Genomic DNA, 18,547 nt, shown 5'->3' on the forward strand with positions numbered 1-18,547 from the left:
TTGTAGCAGGTGAGCTCAACCAGGTGTGCCACCACCCGGCCCCTCCTCCACTCTTTGTTGATAATGAAACCAGTGCAAATGTTGACGTCCAGAATTCATGATATATATGACAAGCCCATCTTAAGAGTTATAAACACCTATATCATTGCCTTCCTTTGGGGCCTACTACCAAGAGATTTACCCTGGGCCAGCTGTGTGGACACTTAAGGGTATCTGCGATACACTTAGATGCTCTGTCTCTGTTAGAATGAATAGAGGTATTGAATAGATTATCAGTCATTAGAATAGATGGCCCAATCGTCCATTTGCTGGATATACGTGTGGTGTTTATTCCCAAGCAGACAACTGAAGGATGGGGGGCGGGGGGGGGGGGCTGCCTGATATTTCTAGTACAATACTGCCATCAAGTGGATGTTTTTTGCTAATTCCTTTAGCTCTGCATTGTCACTTCCTGGTGAGGAGTGACGAGAGAATGAACAAGTGATAATTTACCCAAAAAGCCCAGAACTCGCCTCTAATAGGAAAAGTACAGTGGGGAAAAATTGGTCAAAGCCATATCAGGCCCTGGAAGTTCTGAAGACAGGAACCTAGACCACACATAGAACCCTTTGTACCACTGTTCACTGGAGGCTGACATGTTTGGGCGGGGATACGGAAGCCTGCAAGTTCCTGAAGCCTCAATGAGCAAGAGCCTCCATTAAGTTCTAAGCTTTTTTTTTTTTTTTTTTTTTTTTTGGCATCAATTCTCCTTCAGTAAGGCTTATCCAAGCCCAAGGACCCTGTCATTTCTATGATCACATTTCTATGATTTCTATGATCCCCCAGTCATTTCTATGATCTTTGCCCAGCAAAGGCAAAACGGGTTCTGCTGGCCTTTGGTGGATTTTTTAAAATTTATTTCTTTATTGAGGAATTAATGTTTTACATTCAACAGTAAATACAATAGTTTGTACATGCATAACATTCCCCAGTTTCCCATTAAACAATACAACCCCCACTATGTCATTTATCATCCTTCACCCACCCACCCACCCCAGAGTCTTTTACTTTGGTGGTGCTTTGGTGGATTTAGATGCTGAACTGGAGACTGGCTTTGTCGCTGGGCCAGGGAACTATATCTGGTTATTGAGTCTTGACGCTTCTTGTGAAATTTATGTTTCTTGTGAGCCTGAGGATCCCATGATTTCACTAGCCCTACTCACTCCTGCCCAGAGGGCTATGATCCAGAGGACAGAAACTGTTGGGGCGGGGTGGTGGTGCACTGGGTTAAGCGCATATAGTACAAAGCGCAAGGACCTGCTTAAGGATCCGGGTCTGAGCCCCGGCTCCCCACCTGTGGCGGGGGCGGGGGAGGGGGGTCGCTTTATAAGCGGTGAAGCAGGGCTGTAGGTATCTTTCTCCCTCTCTATTTTCCCTCCTTTCTTAATTTTTGTCTGTCTTACACAATAAAAATAGGATAAATGTCTGCCAGGAGCAGTGAATTCATACTGCAGAGCCCCAGCAGGAAAGAAGGAAGGGAGGGGGGGGGAGGAAGGAAGAAGGGAGAGAGAGAGAGAGAGGAGGGAAAGAAAGAAAGAAAAGAAAAGAAAAGAAAAGAAAAGAAAAGAAAAGAAAAGAAAAGAAAAGAAAAGAAAAGAAAAGAAAGAAAAAGAAATTGTCAGAGCATCACATCAGCACCTTCCTGAATATCATGGCAGCTACTGAGGCCACACCCCCATGCTCTCTGAGCCTAGAAATTCTAGGATCCTGAAATCCTTGTATGAGATAGATACTGGCTCACAGCTCCTCAGGCATGAGAGTCTATTTGCATAGCCATTATGCTATCTCCCCCACCAATAAAAATCTTCCTCTTAATAGTCAACTACCCTAGTATGCATGGTCTCTGCTGCTACCCTTTGTGAATCAAAAATGCCCAGGATGATTAAAAGGGGTATATAAAAGCCATCCTTGGGGAGAAGGTAGTGAAGAATTTAATCTAGATATCCTTGTTCTTAATAGTCTAGTAATGTTAAGTACATATTTACTTGGAATTTTGTTGCTGTTTCCAATACAAAGTTGTGACTCTGGGGCCAGATGGTGGATACGCCTGATTAAGCACCAACATTAAAATGTACAGGCCCTAGGGTCAAGCCCTTGGTCCCCACCTGCAGTGGAAAAGCTTCAGGAGCCATGAAACAGTGCTGTAAGTCTCTCTCTCCCCCTCCTCACCCCCTCAGTTTTCTGTCTTTACAAATATTCTTAAATATTCTGTCTGAACAAATATTCTTAAAGCTATGTATATATGGATTCATACATGTCTTCTAGAGCTTAATCCAAGCCTTCCTAGGACATTAATTCATACATCACCAAAAGTAACATGAGTACATTATACGGCCCCTCTTCTCCTTAGGTTATAGCCTCTCTTCCTGTGCTCATTCAACTAAGTCATCTCCCTTGAGGGCTCAAGACTGAACCAAGAAAGAGTTAGATATTGTGACAGCAGGAGATACTATAATGGGCTGCTTTCCTCCTAATGACACACCTTTGCATTTGGCTGCTCTCACAGCATTTATTTCCCCTGGCCTCAGCACCTGTGCTGAATACATGTCTTACACCCAGCTTTAATTAAGCTCCGTTTCCTTTCTGACAACCACGCAGAGTACAAGGTTTATGTCTCCATGTAGGGACAGCAGTCAGGTTTATTTCTTTATTTTTTAATATATGTTTAAATTTACTAGATAGATATGGGGGAGAGAAATAGAAAGAGAGAAAGACCTACAGCACTGATTCTTTGAAGCTTTCCCCTGCAGGTGGGAACCAGAGAGTTGAATTTAGATCCTTGTACACTGTAACAAGTACGCTCAACCATGTGCGGGGGCACTTGGCCCCAAGAGTCTGGTTTACCTAACATCCCCTTTACTTCCTTATTATTTTCCTCTTCCGAACAACAATAATAATAACTACAACAATAACAAAACAACAATGGCAACAAAAGGAAATAAATAAATATAAAAATATTTTTAAAGAAAGAATTAAAAATAGTTTAAAAATAGGTAACTGCTTGATAAAGCTTTGTTACACCATTTGCTATATAAGACTCACCAAGATTACCATTACTCTTCACATTATTAACCTGATTACAGAGACCTGTTGGAAATCTCTGCATTTCTTGACAAAGGAATGACTGTGGTTCCACAAAAGACAGTTTGTGGAGAGGGAATCTTCACTTTTCACTGGGGCCTGTCTCTAAGAGCTGCTTCTCTAAATTCCCTTCACTGGTATCTATGAAGTTGCTGAAAGATGAGTGGAATTACTTTTTTTTTATTATCTTTATTTATTTATTGGATAGAGACAGCCAGGTATTGAGGGGGAAGGGGGAGACAGAGAGACACCTGCAGACATGCTTCATCACTCATGAAGATTTCCCCCTGCGGGTGGGGACCAGGGACGGAATTACTTTTTGTATTGTGCTTCAGTCAGAAATTTTGGTTGAACCCAGAGCTGATGTGAACAGGAATCATACACATTTATGAAGTTGCCTGGGTAGAGGGAATGAGACGCCTGTTAATTCTAACTCCATCCTAGTTGTTCCCACACTGAGGGAAGGCTTTCTTTCTTGTTGCAGAAAAGACCAAGAAGAGTAAAAAGAAGACAAAGGAAAATGAATATGGGTCATCTCTAGAAGCTGATGTTCTGGTGAGTGAATTCCTTGTTCTCCACTTTTGTTTTTGTTGTTGTTGTTTAATCTTTATTGATTGGATATAGACAGCCAGAAATCAAGAAAAGGGGGGAGAGAGAGGGAGAGAGACAGAGAGACTCCTGCAGACCTGCTTAAACCCGGGTCCTTGCACACTGTAACGTGTGCACTCAGTCAGGAGCGCCACTACCCAGCCCTTCTTCTCTGTTTTGATATAAGTGTATTTCATCTTTGGAAGAGAATGGTGATGATAGTATTTCATAAAACTTCAGGAGGAAAACCTCCTCTAGTAGGTTCGTACCACGAAGACTATGATGTTCTATTTTAGTGGATTTTAAAAAGGGGGGGAGGGAGTCATGTGGTACCGCAGCAGGTTAAGCGCACATGGCTTGAAGTGCAAGGATCAGCATAAGGATCCCGGTTCAAGCCCTCGGCTCCTCACCTGCAGGGGAGTTGCTTCACAGGCGGTGAAGCAGGTCTGCAGGTGTCTGTCTTTCTCTCCTCCTCTCTGTCTTCCCCTCCTCCATTTCTCTCTGTCCTATCTAACAATGACGACATCAATAACTACAACAATAAAACAACAAGGGCAACAAAAGGGAATAAAGAAATAATTTTTTTTTTAATGGGTGGTGTTGCACCTACTTCAGCACACCTTACCATGTGCAAGGACCAGGGTTTGAGCCTCTGCTTCCCCATCTGAAAGGGGGAAAACTTCATGAGTAGTGAAGCAGGTCTGCAGGTATCTCTATTTTTCCTTCCCTCTCTATCTTCCCCATCTCTTTCAATTTCTGTCTGTCCTAGCTAATAAAAAAAAAAAGGGGGGGTCGATATACCTCATCCTCCATAAACTGTCATCCTCCTCTACTATAGGACTCTGGGTCCCCAGTCCCCACTCATTCCCCTGAACATCCACCTCTCTGAGTCTCTGGATCTACTGTTACCCCTGCTTTCTTTCTTTCTTTCTTTCTTTCTTTCTTTCTTTCTTTCTTTCTTTCTTTCTTTTTCCCCTTTTGTTGCCCTTTTTTGTTGTTGTTGTTGTTGTTATTGTTGTCATCGTTGTTAGATAGGACAGAGAGAAATTGATAGAGGAGGGGAAAACAGAGGAGGAGAGAAAGATAGACACCTGCAGACTTGCTTCACCGCCTGTGAAGCGACTCCCCTGCAAGTGGGGAGCTGGGGGCTAGAACTGGGATCCTTAAGCCTGTCCTTGCACTTCGCGCCACGTGCACTTAACCAACTGCACTACCGCCCAACTCCCTACCCCTGCTTTGTTTCTTGGGTCTCATACATTAGTGAAACCATCCAGTATCTATACTTCCAATTTTGGCTTATTTCACTTAACACAATACCAGTTTCATCCATATTGTAGCAAAAGAGATTTTATCATTTCTTTTTTAATGTTTTATTCATTTTACTTTAATGAGAGAAAAATAGGCTAGAGCACTGTTCGGCTCTGGCTTCAGGTGGTGCTGGGAATTGAACCTGGAACCACAGAGCCTTAAGTATGAAAGTTTTTTGCAAAATCATTATGCTGTCTCTCCAGCCCTGAGATTTCATCATTACTTACAGCTGAGTGCTATTCCATTGTGTATATGTACACCTTCCTTAACCACTCATCTGTTGTTGGACACTTGAGTTGTTTCCAATTTGGGGCTATCTTTTCTTTTTTCAGTGAAGATAATATAGTTGGGTTTAGTGTTTACATGCATGAAAGTGGACTAAGTTTACTCTTTTTACATGATTTAATGTCCCAACCACTTAACACTGAGATAGATTGTTTGTTTAAAAAAATATATATTTATTTTCTCTTTTGTTGCCCCTGCTGTAGTTATTACTGTTGTTATTATTGTTGGATAAGACAGAGAGAAATGGAGAGGGGGGAAAGAAAGACACCTGCAGACCTGCTTCACTGCCTGTGAAGGGACTCCCCTGCAGGTGGGGAGCCAGGCGTGCTAGAACCGGGATCCTTAAGCCAGTCCCTTGTGCTTTGTGTCACGTGCGCTAAACCCGCTGCACTACCACCAGACTCCCGAAATTACATTTCTTAAATGAAATATATATAGTGGTGGTGAGGGCTCCACCTCTCTGCCCAGTCCAGAGCAAATAGATGTTGAGAGGCCAACCAGAGAAGTTCAGGAGTGTGTATCCATATTAGATTTCACATGTGCTGATAAAAAGCCACAAGATAACTCTACTACAGGAGTTCACCTCGAGAGTCACACAACTTAATTTTTTTTTCCCATCAGTGGTCTTACAAGTGAATTATAAAAATACTGACCCTAGCCTTGGAGACTTGACATCTTTGACAGACTAAGGCTCTACCCAGGTGCATCCTGACTGATCCATAACTGAACTTTATGAAAGAAGAACAGGAAGGAAAAAAGTGAGGGAGGGAGGGCGGACATACTAGAGAGACATGAATGTTAAAAAGACGAGAATGGATAGGTTCAGGTATCATCTCCAGAGTGCTTCAGTAGAGATAAGTCTTTACAGGATGGAAGGATGGAGTGTTACATTTTGGATCACCTGTCTCACAGAAACAAGGTGAGTCAACTTGTATTAGAAACTTCCATATATATATAGAAAGGCGTATTTCAGGGAATCGGGCTGTAGCGCAGCGGGTTAAGCACAGGTGGCACAAAGCACAAGGACCGGCATAAGGATCCCGGTTCGAACCCCAGCTCCCCACCTGCAGGGGAGTCGCTTCACAGGCGGTGAAGCAGGTCTGCAGGTGTCTGTCTTTCTCTCCTCCTCTCTGTCTTCCCCTCCTCTCTCCATTTCTCTCTCTCCTATCCAACAACGACAACAATAATAACTACAACAATAAAACAACAAGGGCAACAAAAGGGAATAAATAAATAAAATAAATATTAAAAAAAAAAGTAAAAGCAAAAAAAAAAAAAAAGGTGTATTTCCAAAGTAAAAACTTAGGGCAGAGAAAATTTCTATTACAATACTGCCATCAAGTGGAATAAGTTTTGCCGATTCCGTGAACAATGCACTGTTATTTCCTTAAGTAAAGTGACATACACAAGCAAAAAAAAAAAAAAAAAGGCACCGGAACAGTGGAGGCAGCCATGTCTGAGTTGTATCACCACCGAAGCCTCAACAATATGGGCATTTTGTCCACTTTATTGAGAGGGATATAATGATTACAAGAAAATTGCTGTCATACACTTACAGGGTTTTGTTGTTGTTGTTTGATTTTGAAATTAGGGTTATCATTGGAACTTGGCACTGTCACTACAAATCAAGTGCTCTCAGCGGCCATTTTCTCTTCTTTCATTTTCACTTGATAATACAGAGAAAAATTGAGAAGAGAATGGGAAGTTGAAAGGGAGAGAGAGAGAGAGAGAGAAAGATACCTGCAGCCCTTCTTCACCAATGATGATGTATGTGCTCGACCAGATGCATCACTGCCCAGCCCCATGTATAGCTTCTTAGCTCCCCATGATACAAATCTATTCATCGGGAGTCGGCAGTAGTGCAGCGGGTAAAGCGCAAAGGTCTTCTTAAGGTTCGAGCCCCGGGCTCCCCACCTGCAGGGGAGTCACGTCACAAGCAGGTTAAGCAGGTCTGCAGGTTTCTGTCTTTCTCTCCTCCTCTCTGTCTTCCCCTCCTCTCTCCATTTCTCTCTGTCCTATCCAACAATGACGACATCAACAACAATAATAAGTACATCAATAAAACAGCAAGGGCAACAAAAGGAAATAAATAAATATTTTTTTAAAATTAAAAAAAAAGAAGTCTATTTGTCACAACCACCACCAACTTATATCCACCACAGTGCACTATGTCCTCCAACCCCTTCACTAGGACTGTTGGAAACCCCAGTGGCTCCATGTACTCAGACAGACTATGTGAGGGTTCTTTCTTTCTTTCTTTCTTTCTTTCTTTCTTTCTTTCTTCTTTTTTGCCTCCAGGGTTATCATTGTGGCTCAGTGCTGGCAGGTAATACGAACCCACTGCTCCTCAAGACTAGTTTTTCCATTTTGTTGGTGGCTGGAAGTAGGGGCTCAAACGCACATCCTTACGCTTCATACTATGTGCACTTTACAGGGAGTGCCACTAACAAGGTCCCTCTTTCTATTTTTCATATTTTATTTATTTTGTAAAGAGACAGAAATTGAGAGGGAAGGGGAGATAGAGAAGGAGAGAGAGAGACCTGTAGCCCTTCTTCACCACTCATGAAGCTTCCCCCTACAGTTGGGGGGACCAGGGGTTTGATCCAGGGTCTTTGCACACCATAATATGTGCACTCAACCAGGTGCACCATCACCCAGCCCCTGAGGGTTGTTGTTGTTATTATTTTACCACTTTCTGGATTCTCTATATGAGCTTCTCTGTATTCTGAACTTTAAAATTTCATTAGTTCATTCACTGATATATACTTACATACATTCAAAATTGTGTAATTAAAGCTGGGGAGAGAGCATAGTAGTTATGCAAAAAAACTTTAGTTTCTAAGACTGCTATGTCCCAACACCACCACAAGCCAGAGTTGAGCAGTAGGGAAAGGGAGAATCCTCTTAAAAATTATATATATATATATTCATAGGACTTATATTGTCATATGAAAGGCAACTACTGGATTAATTTACTCATGTGGAATCTAGAAATTGAACACGTGAACTTCAATACCTAGCTAAAGAAATAAATAAGAGTAGCCAACTTATCTCTAAGACTTTGTGAAAGCCAAGATGGTTATCCATGGGGGCTGGGAGTACAGAACTTTGGTGGAGGGTCTGGTGTGGAACCATACATTTGTTATCTTATATCTCAGAAACCATTTTTCTTTCTTTCTTTTTTTGCCTCCAGGGTTATTGCTGGTTCCAGCACTAAGAATCCACTGCTCCTGGAGGCTATTTTTCCCATTTTGTTGCCCACATTGTCATTGTTATTATTGTTGTTGTTGTAGCTGTTGTTGTTGTTGGATAGGACAGAGAGAAATCGAGAGAGGAGGAGATAAAGATAGACACATGCTGACCTGCTTCACCACTTGACCTGCAGGTGGAGGGAGAGCCATGGGCTTGAACTGGGATCCTTAAGCTGGTCCTTGCACTTTGCACCATGTGCGCTTCACCCGCTGCGCTACCAACCAGCCCCTGGAAACCACTATTTAATCATTCATATTTTTTTTTCCTTTTTTATATTTACTCATTCCCTTTTGTTGCCCTTGTTGTTTTATTATTGTTGTTGTTGTCATTGTTGGATAGGACAGAGAGAAATGGAGAGAGGAAGGGAAGACAAGAGGGGGAGAGAAAGATAGACACTTGCAGACCTGCTTCACAGCCTGTGAAGGGACTCCCCTGCAGGTGGGGGGCCAGGGGCTGGAACCGGGATCCTTCAGCCGGTCCTTGCTCTTTGTGCCACCTGCACTTAACCCACTGCCCTACCGCCCGACTCCCTCATTAATAGTTTTTAATTACATATACACAGGGAATAAGTGGAGAACCAGACCATTGTTTGCGCAAATGTGGTAATGGCTGTCAAAATGGAAACCTCAGGCCTGTAAGTCTAAGAGTTCCCCCACTGTGCCAATCTCTGCCTACCCTAAGGCATTTTTTTAATCTGCAAGAGGTGGAGGGTGAGGCCCTGCACAGGAAACTTTTTGATTTCTGGAACAACAGTGCCATCAAGCGGGGCATTTTGAAGCAAGAATTCTTTTTTTTTTTTTTCCTCCTCCAGGGTTATTGCTGGGCTCGGTGCCTGCACCATGAATCCACTGCTCCTGGAGGCCATTTTTTCCCCCCTTTTGTTGCCCTTGTTGTAGCTTCGTTGTGGCTATTATTATTGCCCTTGTTGACGCAATTCGTTGTTGGATAGGACAGAGAGAAATGGAGAGAGGAGGGGAAGACAGAGAAGGGGAGAGAAAGATAGACACCTGCAGACCTGCTTCACCGCCCGTGAAGCGACTCCCCTGCAGGTGGGGAGCCGGGGGCTCGAACTGGGATCCTTACGCCGGTCCCTGCGCTTTGCGCCACATGCGCTTAACCCACTGCGCCACCGCCCGACCCCCTGAAGCAAGAATTCTAATACATACTGTCTATCCCTTGAGATAATTGAGTTATCTGTCATAAGAGCTAGAGATGCCTTGTAGGTCACTCGAAAAATAATAGAGCTCATGCGAATCACCGTATATCCACAAGGAAACTAAAAACCACCGAAGGGTCTCTCAACCAGGGTTCCAAGATTCTAGAAAATCTGGGCTCAGATATCACGTGGAGGTGTGGCCTCAAGAGCCGCCATGATATCCAGGGAGGAGCTGAAGGTCTGACAGCTTCTGATCCTTGGATCAGAACCCTCATTGCAGAAGTGAGGATGGCTAGTAAAGTCCCTGACTTCTCACTCCCAAGAAATACGTGACACAACAATCAGAGACCTAGCAGTTTTTCCAGCTCAGCATCTAAATCCACCAAAGACCAGCAAAACGAAAGTTGTTCTTTCCATTTTACTCTACCATGATCATAAAGGTATCCTGGTCCCTTTGCTCCTATAAGCTTTGCTCTGAGGTAAAGGATGCCAAAAAGAATTCCCCATGGAGGTGCTTGCTCATTGAGAATTCAGGAACCTGTAGGCTTCCGTAGCCCTACCCAAACATGGCAGTCTACCACACAGAAGTTAATAGAGTTGTTTGAGTGGTCTCGGCTCCTGTCTCTAGAATTTCTTAGGCCCTATACACTTTTACCAAAATATCCACATGCACGTTTTTTCTATTCCACTGAATCTTGGCTTTCTGAATAAAATGTCTCCTGTCCATGACTTCACTCCATTGTCATTCCTCCCCGGGAAATGATAGTGCAGGACTAAAGCAATTGGCAAAAATCATCCGCTTGATGGCAGTATTATACCAGAAATAGTAAGTGGCCCATCCTTGTCTGCACAAATAAAATAGAAAAGAAGGAAATTTTTTTAATAATATTTATTTATTCCCGTTTGTTGCCCTTGTTGTTTTTTTATCGATGTAGTTATTATTGTTGTTGTTATTAATGTAAGGACAGAGAGAAATGGAGAGAGGAGGGGAAGACAGAGAGGGAGAGAGAAAGATAGACACCTGCAGATCTGCTTCACCGCCTGTGAAGCGACTCCCCTGCAGGTGGGGAGCCAGAGGCTCGAACCGGGGTCTTTATGCCGGTCCTTGCGCTTTGTGCCACATGCGCTTAACCCGCTGCGCTACCGCCCGACTCCCGAAAAGAAGGAAATTTAAGAAAATAATCACACTAACTATTGAATGATAAAATAATCAGGAAATTTGGAGTAGATTTTACAAGTAAGTGGAACATTTATACCAACCCTTATAAATAAACTGAAATAATACTAAGAAAAAATGTTAAAAGAAATAGAAGAGACATAGAAAATGTATTCCTTCCTCACTGAATGCTAGTATCAACATCATTAGAATGATCATACTCCTGAAAGTATTATAAAGATTCAGTGCAGTTTTTATAAAAATTCCAGTAATATTCATTAAGGGAGGAGAACAAGCAGGACTAAAACATGTTTGGAAAGACAGACGTCCCCTAATTGCCAAAGCAATCCTGAGAAAAACAGAGTGGATGAATCACTGTACCTGTCATCTAATTATAGTACAAAGTTATAGTAAAATGGTGTGGTACTCGGTCAAAAGTAGAAACACTATTCCATACTTGCATTTTTCATAGTAGGAAAACAGTGGAAGCAGATTAAATGCCCATTGACATATGAGTAGATAGAGAAGTTATGAAATATATACTCCATGGAACACTACTGTGCAATAAAAATCATGACATTTGGAGGAAAGTGGATATAATAAGAGGTGATTATATAGATAGAAATAAGTATGAAGATGAAAGACAATTACAAAGTGATTTAGTGATTTTACTTATGTGGAATCTAAAGACATGAAGTACATGAAGTGGCATATATATAAACGTGTGTGTGTGTGTGTGTGTGTGTGTGTGTGTGTGTGTGTGTGTGTGTGTGTCTGTGTGTGTGTCTTAAAGACTTTAGGGAAACTATGGTGTTTATCCCTGGTGGTGGGCATACAGAACTTTGGCAGTTGCAGTATCGAAATATAAATCTGTTATCTTATGATCTTGTAAGCCACTGTTGAGCCATTAATAATTTTTAAAATTATTTTTTTATTTGCTGGAATGATTAGAGAGAAAACACACAAGACTACAAACCAATTCCTAGTTGCTCTTGGGTTTTCTTTTTCTTTCTTTTTTTTTTTTTGTCATTTCAAAGGGTGGATGGAAAGGCAGCGCAGAGGAATTTTGATATTTCTAGTACAACAGTGCCATCAAGCGACTGATTTTTGAGCAAGAACTCCAGTATGTGCTGTCTGTCCCTAGCACTGTCAGTAATAAAACCTGGAAATGCTGTGTAGGACATTCAGAATGTTCTGGAGCTCATGCCAGTCACCATACATCGACAAGGCGAACTAAAAGCTATCCGAGGAGGTAGGAGCCAATGTCACCCCCAAAAGACAGCAGATCCCAGAATTGCTGGGCTCAGATATCTTATGGGGGTGTGGCCTCAGTAGCCGCCATGATATCCAGGAAGGAGCTGAAGCTCTGACAGCTTCTGATTCCTGAATCACAAGCCTCAGCTCAGGAGTGAGGATGGCTAGTGAAGTGCGTGGATTCTCATCTCCCAAGAAATACAGGACACAACAATCACCTATAGCTCCCTGGCCCAGAGACCAAGCAGTTTCACCGGCTCAGCATCTAAATCTACCAAACACCAACTGAAGGAACGTTGTTTTTTCATATGACTTCACCATGATCACAGAGGTGTCCATGTCTCCTGTCAACCTTGGTATAAAGAAAAGGATGCCAAAGGAATGTCCCGTGGAGGCATTTGCTCACTGAGAATTATGGAACCTGAAGGCTTCCGTAGTCTCACCCAAATATGGCATCCTCCAGCTCACAAGGCACAGGAAGTTGTATTTGAGTTGTCTGGGTTCTTTTCTCTAGAATTTCCAAGGCCCTATATGACTTTTACCAAAATATCCACATGTACGTTTTTCTATGCCAGTGAATCTTGGCTTTCTGAATAAAATGTCACCTGTCCATGACTTCACTCCCTTGTCATTCCTCCCCAGGAAATGATAGTGCAGGACTAAAGCAATTGGCATAAATCAACCGCGTGATGGCAGTATTGTACCAGAAATAGCCAGCGGCCCATCTTTGTCTATACAAATATGAAATAGAAGAGAAGGAAATTAAGAAAGTCATCACCTGGACAGGGCGGTAGTAAATCGGGTTAAGCGCATATATCACAAAGCACAAGGACCCGCATAAGAATACTGGTTAGAGGGGAGTCGGGCTGTAGCGCAGCAGGTTAAGCGCAGGTGGCGCAAAGCACAAGGACCGGCATAAGGATCCCGGTTCGAACCCCGGCTCCCCACCTGCAGGGGAGTCGCTTCACAGGCGGTGAAGCAGGTCTGCAGGTGCCTATCTTTCTCTCCTCCTCTCTGTCTTCCCTTCCTCTCTCCATTTCTCACTGTCCTATCCAACAACAACAACAATAATAACTTCAACAATAAAACAACAAGGGCAACAAAAGGGAATAAATAAATAAAATAAATATTAAAAAAAAGAATACTGGTTTGAGCCCCCCACACACACCTTCAGGGGGTCCACTGCAATAGCAGTGAAGCAGTTCTACAGGTGTCTATCTTTATCTCCTCCTCTCTGTCTTCCTGTCCTCTCTTGAATTCTGTCATATCCAAATACTACGACAGCAATTATTAACAATAATAATAGTAACAAAGATGGGCAACAAAAGGGGTGGGGGAAGCGTCCAGGAACTTTTTCTTAGTGCAGGCAAGGAGCCTCAGGGATAACCCTGGAGGCAAAAAAAAAAAAAAAAAAAAGATAGTAATCATACCAACAATTGGAATGATAAAATAATCACAAACCTCGGAATAGATTTTATAAAGTACATGTATACACCAAACCCTATCAATTCAGTTTCATGTTTTACTTAACAATTTAGATAAACTGAAATATTTCTAAGAAAAAAAGAACTCTGCTGAAAGAAATAGCAGAGATGATGTTCCTTCCTCATTGATTGCTACAGTCAGCATCATTACAATGATCACACTACCCAAAGCATTATACAGATTCAATGCAATTTTTTTTTTTTTACCAGAGCACTGTTCATCACTGCCTTATGGTGGTGTGGGGGATTGAACCTGGGGCTCTGGAGCCTCAGGCATGAGAGTCTCTTTACATTACCATTATGCTATCTACCCTCCGCCCTCAATGCAATTTTTTAAAAAATTCCAGTAATATTCATTAAGGAATGAGAACAAGCAGGACTAAAATATGTTTGTTAAGACAGAAGTCCCCCTAATTGCCAGAGCAATCCTGAGAAAAATGGAGTGGATGAATCACTACCTGTCATCAAATTACAATACAAAGTTATAGTAATTAAAATGGTGTGGTACTAGGACAAAGGTAGAAACACTATTCCGTACTTGCATATTTCACAGTAGGAAAACAGTGGAAGCAGATTAAATGTCCATCAATGGTAGATAGAGAAGTTATGTAATATATACTTCATGGAGCACTACTGTGCAGTAAAAATCATGATATTTGAAGGAAAATGGATGTAATAAGAGGTGATTATATATACGGAAGTAAGTACGGAGATGAAAGACAATTGCAAAATGATCTGACTCATGTGGAATCTAAAGAAATAAAGCAAATGAACTTGCATATATGTATATAGATAGACAGAGAGATAGATAGACAGACAGACAGATTTGTCTTAAAGACTTTGTGAAGGGATTGGGTCGGGAGCACAGCGAGTTAAGCACAAGTGGCACAAAGCACAAGGACCAATGTAAGGATGCCGGTTCAAGCCCCAGGCTCCCCACCTCCCCACCTGCATGGTGGTCACTTCACAAGTGGTGAAGCAGGTCTGCGGGTGTCTATCTTTCTCTCCCACACTCTGTCTTCCCCTCTCTCTCCATTTCTCTCTGTCCTATCTAACATCAACAACTACAGCAATAAAACTCCAAGGACAACAAGAGGGAATAAATAAATATTTTTTTAAAAAAAAGCCTTTGTGAAAACTATGGTGGTTAACCTTGGTGTGATGGGTATACCGAACTTCTGCAGGTGCAGTGTAGAACTAAACTAACACCTGTTATCTTATAATCTTGTAAACCACTATTATGTCATCAATAATTTTTAAAATTAATTTTTTTATTTACTGGAATGATTGGAGAGAGAGAGAACCCCAGACGTTTATGTGTAGCTGGGTGTCATAATGGGGACTTCTATCTTTCATGTCTGAAATTATATAGTTTGACGAATATACCAATTCCTGGCTGCTCTTAATGGCACTTTTTTTTTTTTTTTCATTTCAAAGGGTGGATGGAAAGGCAGCGCAGAGGAATTTTGATATTTCTAGTACAACAGTGCCATCAAGCGACTGATTTTTGAGTAAGAACTCCAGTATGTGCTGTCTGTCCCTAGCACTGTCAGTAATAAAACCTGGAGATGCTGTGTAGGACATTCAGAATGTTCTGGTACTCAAGGCGAACTAAAAGCTATCCGAGGAGGTAGGAGCCAATGTCACCCCCAAAAGACAGCAGATCCCAGAATTGCTGGGCTCAGATATCTTATGGGGGTGTGGCCTCAGTAGCCGCCATGATATCCAGGAAGGAGCTGAAGCTCTGACAGCTTCTGATTCCTGGATCACAAGCCTCAGCTCAGGAGTGAGGATGGCTAGTGAAGTGCGTGGATTCTCATCTCCCAAGAAATACAGGACACAACAATCACCTATAGCTCCCTGGCCCAGAGACCAAGCAGTTTCTCCGGCTCAGCATCTAAATCTACCGAACACCAACTAAACGAACGTTGATTTTTCATATGACTTCACCATGATCACAGAGGTGTCCAGGACCCTGTGCTCCTGTCAACCTTGGTATAAAGAAAAGGATGCCAAAGGAATGTCCCGTGGAGGCATTTGCTCACTGAGAATTCAGGAACCTGAAGGCTTCCGTAGTCTCACCCAAATATGGCATCCTCCAGCTCACAAGGCACAGGAAGTTATATTTGAGTTGTCTGAGTTCCTTTCTCTAGAATTTCCAAGGCCCTATATGACTTTTACCAAAATATCCACATGCAGGTTTTTCTATGTCAGTGAATCTTGTCTTGGCTTTCTGAATAAAATGCCAGCTGTCCATGACTTCACTCCCTTGTCATTCCTCCCCGGGAAATGATAGTGCAGGACTAAAGCAATTGGCAAAAATCATCCGCTTGATGGCAGTATTGTACCAGAAATAGCCAGCGGCCTATCGTCTATACAAATATAAAATAGAAGAGAAAGAAATTAAAGTCATCACCAGAGCAGCGTGGTAGTACACCACGTTACGCGCAAATTGTGCAAAGCACAAGGACCAGCATAAGGATCCTGTAGAGCTCCAGGCCGCCCAACTGCAGGGGGTCCACTGCAATAGCAGTGAAGCAGTTCTACAGGTGTCTTTTTCTCCTCCTCTCTGTCTTCCTGTCCTCTCTTGAATTCTCTGTCATATCCAACTACCAGGACAGCAATTATTAACAACAATAATAACAATGATGGGCAACAAAAAGGGGGGGAAGCCTCCAGGAGTTTTTTTCTTAGTGCAAGCAATGAGCCTCACTGATAACCCTAGAGGCCAATTTTAAAAAAGAAAGTAATCACACTAACAATTGGAATGATAAAAGAATCACAAACCTTGGAATATATATTTTTTAATTTTTTATATTTACTTATTTATTTTCCTGTTTGTTGCCCTTTTTTATTGTTGTTGTAGTCATTATTGTTGTTTGATTTCATCGTTGTTAGATAGGACAGAGAGAAATGGAGAGAAGAGGGGAAGACAGAGAGAGAAAAGATAGATACCTGCAGACCTGCTTCACTGCCTGTGAAGTGACTCCCCTGCAGGTGGGGAGACAGGGGCTTGGACGGGATCCTTTTGCAGGTCCTTGCACTTTGAGCCACCTGCGCTTAACATGCTGTGCTACCGCCCAACTCCCATCGGAATCGATTTTATAATGTACGTGGAACATTTGTACACCAAACTCTATATATTCAGTCATATTTTTTCATTATTATTTATTTTCCCTTTTGTTGCCCTTGTTGTTTTATTGTTGTTGTTGCTGCTGTTGTCGTCGTTGTTGAATAGGACAGAGAGAAATGGAGAGAGGAGGGGAAGACAGAGAGGGGTAGAGGAAAACAGACACCTGCAGACCTGCTTCACCCCTTCTGAAGTGACTCCCCTGCAGGTGGGGAGCCAGAGGTTCCATGGAGCACTACTGTGCATTAAAAATCGTGACATTTGGAGGAAAATGGATGTAATAGGTGATTATATATACAGAAATAAGTATGAAGATGAAAGACAATTGCAAAATGATCTGACTCGTGGAATCTAATAAAGCAAATGAACTTGCATATACATATATGTATATAGAGATAGATAGATAGAAGATAGATAGAATTGTCTTAAAGACTTTGTGAAGGGAGTTGGGTGGTAGCGCAGAGTGTTAAACACAAGTGGTGCAAAGCTCAAGGACCAGTGTAAGAATCTCGGTTGGAGCGCCAGACTCCTCACCTGCAGGGTGGGTGCTTCACAAGCTGTGAAGCAGGTCTGCAGCTGTGTCTTCCCCTCCTCTCTCCATTTTTCTCTGTCCTATCCAACAACAACGACATCAATAACTACAACAATAAAACAAGGGCAAGAAAAGGGAATAAATAAATATTAAAAAAAAAAAAAAAAGACTGAAAACTATGGTGGTTAGCCTTGGTGATGGGCATACCGAACTTCAGCAGGTGCAGTGTAGAACTATCATGTTATCTTATAATCTTGTAAACATCTATTATGTCATTAATAATTTTTAAAAGTACTTTTTATTTACTGGAATGATTTGAGAGAGAGAACACCAGACGTTTATGTGTAGCTGAGTGTCAAAATGGGGACTTCTATCTTGCAAGTTTAAATTACATAGTTTAGTTCCTGGCTGCTCTTAAGGTCTTAAGGTGTTTTTTTGTTTTGTTTTGTTTTTTTTGACATTTCAAAGGGTGGATGGAAAGGCAGCGCAGAGGAATTTTGATATTTCTAGTACAACAGTGCCATCAAGCGACTGATTTTTGAGCAAGAACTCCAGTATGTGCTGTCTGTCCCTAGCACTGTCAGTAATAAAACCTGGAAATGCTGTGTAGGACATTCAGAATGTTCTGGAGCTCATGCCAGTCACCATACATCGACAAGGCGAACTAAAAGCTATCCGAGGAGGTAGGAGCCAATGTCACCCCCAAAAGACGCAGATCCCAGAATTGCTGGGCTCAGATATCTTATGGGGGTGTGGCCTCAGTAGCCGCCATGATATCCAGGAAGGAGCTGAAGCTCTGACAGCTTCTGATTCCTGGATCACAAGCCTCAGCTCAGGAGTGAGGATGGCTAGTGAAGTGCGTGGATTCTCATCTCCCAACAGTACAGGACACAACAATCAGCTATAGATCCCTGGCCCAGAGACCAAGCAGTTTCTCTAGCTCAACATCTAAATCTACCGAAGACCGAAGGCCGGCAGAATCACAGTTGTTCTTTCATTTGACTTGTTATAAAGACAGGATGCCAAAACGAATGCCCCTAGAGGCCCTTGCTGGTTGAGAAATCAGGAACCTGAAGGCTTCCGTAGTCCCGCCCAAACATGGCATCTCCAGTTTACACAAGCACAGGGAGTTGTGTCTTTGTGGTCTAGTTTCCAGTCTCTAGAATTTCTTAGGCCCTATATGACTTTTACCAAATATCCACATGTACATTCTTCTATTTTAGTGAATCTGGCTTTCTGAATAAAATGTCAGCTGTCCATAACTTCACTCCTTGGTCATTCC

At 42.3% G+C, this 18,547-nt stretch overlaps 1 long non-coding RNA gene across 11 annotated transcripts in view; it reads left to right on the top strand.

Moving 5' to 3' along the window:
- The window catches only part of LOC132535802 (uncharacterized), a 156,088-nt gene that overhangs the window by 62,006 nt on the left and 75,535 nt on the right, over positions 1–18,547 (top strand). For 10 of the 11 annotated variants that reach the window (XR_009547517.1, XR_009547518.1, XR_009547519.1 and 7 more), the window contains exon 4: positions 3,605–3,675. This is a non-coding gene — a long non-coding RNA (uncharacterized LOC132535802). Of the gene's footprint in view, positions 1–3,604; positions 3,676–11,902; positions 12,505–18,547 lie in introns of those variants that run through there. The other variant, XR_009547514.1, reaches the window with a different exon arrangement.

Source organism: Erinaceus europaeus, chromosome X (genome assembly GCF_950295315.1).
Source record: "Erinaceus europaeus chromosome X, mEriEur2.1, whole genome shotgun sequence".
Classification (NCBI taxonomy): domain Eukaryota; kingdom Metazoa; phylum Chordata; class Mammalia; order Eulipotyphla; family Erinaceidae; genus Erinaceus; species Erinaceus europaeus.